Source organism: Mesitornis unicolor, unplaced genomic scaffold, assembly GCF_000695765.1.
Source record: "Mesitornis unicolor isolate BGI_N332 unplaced genomic scaffold, ASM69576v1 scaffold7094, whole genome shotgun sequence".
Classification (NCBI taxonomy): domain Eukaryota; kingdom Metazoa; phylum Chordata; class Aves; order Mesitornithiformes; family Mesitornithidae; genus Mesitornis; species Mesitornis unicolor.
Genome location: NW_010177953.1, coordinates 29,774 through 32,993, shown reverse-complemented (window position 1 = coordinate 32,993; position 3,220 = coordinate 29,774).

Genomic DNA, 3,220 nt, shown 5'->3' with positions numbered 1-3,220 from the left:
GTAGGTGAATGGTAATACATGTACCTGCAACTTTTATTGCTGCAGCTAGTGATTTTTGCCTCAGCAGGCACTGGGAGGGATGAAGGGTGGTGGCAGAAAATAATCCAGATTGCTTTAGTGTCCTGTCAATTCATGGCACAAATTGATTTTCAGATGTTTCATTTTGATGGTCTTTTGCTTTTATTTCAGCTGTAAATCAATGTAACCAGTATGTGTGTTACTTACTGCAACATTAAGAAAGATGGTTAGAGATTTGAGGTTTAATCCATCAGAGAATTAATGCGGATTAAAATCCAGCAGCATCTGCCTTCTGCAGTGTGCAGTCCACATGCAAGCACATCTGTCTGCAGAGGGAGAGTGGCAGAAGAAGAGAGCAGCTCCCTCAGCAGATGAAAGTGTGCTGTTTTGTTCATGCAGATGTGTTTGTGTCGGAGGGAAATGAGGAAGAGGGAGGACAGGCTCCCTGTTGCGTCCCCATTCTGACTGCCTTCATTTGTCACACAGAATCCTATTACATTATGGCTCAGGCTGTTCAGGGTCTGCACATCCCCTTGGTGCTTGGAAATAAACAGAAGCGAGCTAAAACCGTGTGCTGTTACGTGGTTAGGTGAAAAGTGGGGACAAGGCAGTTGGGACCTGATGAAGCAACCTGGGGATGATGATATGCTGTGGTGTTCAGAGAGGACTTCAGTCCTTTCCACTAGAGTCTGAGCCCATCTCTGCTGTTTAACCTGAGATGGATTTTTAGGTCTGACATAGTCTTACACGACCTTATTAACTGTGGACATTTGGCAGAATCCAAGGAATATATAAGTTGGAAGGACTTCTGGAGATCACCTTGTCCTACTTCCTGCTCAAAGCAGGGCTGACTTAATCTTAGACCAGCTTGCTCAAAGACCACTTGTCTTGTGTAGCTCCATATTTAAAAGGAGAGATTTTATAAGTAATTGTTTTTCTCATATATTTTTAGTACTTTTCAGGAATCCTGCAGTCATAAATACCTCAGGAATAGTCTTTCCTGATGTGTGTGTATCTTAACTTTAACTCATATACTAGAAAGAACAATTTGTTCAACTAATTTTTTTACTAACAAATTGTCTACAATTAAATCATTATTATCTCTACTTTATGTTATTATTCAAAATAAGGCAGAAAAATCCACCAGTAGTTTTAAGCCTGTGTTTCCCTCTGTGGGGAATTTTCATCTGTTCTAGCAAATTAGGAAGTCAAGCTGTGCAATTAGTCCATAGGACAATACCTTATCTTCTCCTGCTGATACTATCACTTCAATCTGCCTTCCTTCACAGAATAACATTCTGTGGTTCAAAAAAGCCCTCCAGTCAGAAGGAAGATAAAGCCAAGTGACTTTCATAGGGAAATCAAATTTCAGAAGGTGCCCTTGTGCCTGTCCAAATTTTGCACTTCCAACTCTCCAGTAAGAGGCCAGTCCGACCTTCATCCCATCTGATTTCTGGCCATGGCACTGCCAGGTTGTCTGCCTACAGTGTATTTGCAGTTGGCACCAATAAGTTTCTGGAAGTATCACGGCCTGGGAGCACCAAAACTGATCTTATGATGGTGCCATTAGCCTGACAACATGTGGTGGGCAATTTAAGGAGGCTGTCTTTCTTCTTGATGGGTAGGCATTTCATTTCTTAAAGTCAAGTTACTGTTGTCTTCTTCATCATAAGTAGAAATATAACTCTTTCTCTAAAAAGTACAAATTGGAATAACATGTCTTAGACTTTTCTAATCACTGGCAGGCTTAAGGAGTTGTCGGAGTTGCGAATGCTGCACGCCAATTTACCAGGTTTGGGAGCAAGTCATTCATGCTTATAAAACACATATTTAGCAAGCAATGTTGGTGGGGATTTTTGTAGGGGTGGCTTTTTTTGTCTCTCATCGTTGCTGTTGAAGTACTTTCATTAAGACTTGATTTTATTACTATTTTAAAAGAACTACTGTTATCTAAATGTAAAATTTATGTAAAATGTAATTGAAATGCAGACAAGACCTACATACAGAAAAAGAAGAGACACAGTATGAGTTGCACTGAAGGTTACTGAAAGTGAAAAAGTCAGGTTCTACTCTCATGAGATGACGGTATCTGAAAAACAATATTGTTTTAGTTCCCTGTTATTTCTCACAGCTAAGGCACTCTGCATGTACAGATCCTCAGAGGCAGATTACATGGCTATCCCAATCTTCCTTTCTAAGAAGAGGTTCCGTGTCATATTAAGTTTGGTGTAAGTCTAGTGAAGTGGATGGAAGTAAAATAATTCTCTCTTACAATTTCTAGTTCAACCCATATGTTCATGTGTTGGTATCTGAGCCAGGAACTTCCAGTCTCTCTCTCTGTAATAGTAATTTTAATACCATAGCTGAAACATTTTCTCATAGCCTTGTTAAGCTCTCATCTGATTCAGTGTCTCAGACCATTGCTTTCTGAAATATAGAACTGCTAAAAAATAAACTGTACTGTATTTAATAAATTAAATTTATACATTTGGTTTGGTTTCTTTCCTTACTTTCAAACTGATTTAAGCCAATTAATACACAGGCAGTTCATCTTTTTGCATTTGTATCCAATCTATTTTTTTTCCTCAAATTGCTGCTGCAGTATGTTATTACTAAGTGCAGAGAACAAACATTACACAGGTGCATATGTCAATACATCCTATGTTGCAGGACCAACTCTAGTCAAATCCAATAGACTTGGCTGCAGAGATTAATATGTTGCTAATATATAGGATGTCCATTTCCAAATACTGTAAAGTCTGTAAATGCTGACGGTGATGAGGTGTGAGACACATCACCACACGGCTGAAAGCAAATTTTGATCAATACTACTCTTTGTTCTGTTTGGATTTCTGCATATATTGCATCACACAAGATAGCTCACTAAAACTCAACAGGGCACCTACTCTGTTTCTCAGTTATGTTATTTAATGACCCGAAAGTATTGTTATTTCTCCACTTCAAACAACAGTTGTTCAAATGCTAAACAAGTATTTGTACAGTATGACAAGTCTTGTTATGCCACAGCAGTGCAAGAACATATGTGTTCTTAGTGCCTAAATCATCTCCGATTAATGAGCTCTGCTCTTTTATTGCAAAGCGATTGTTTCTGTATGCTTTGAGCTCATACCATACTCCTTCCTAGACCTTACTCAAAAGGAGTTTTAACACATTAAAGAGAAGACTGCCATGCAGATGGAAA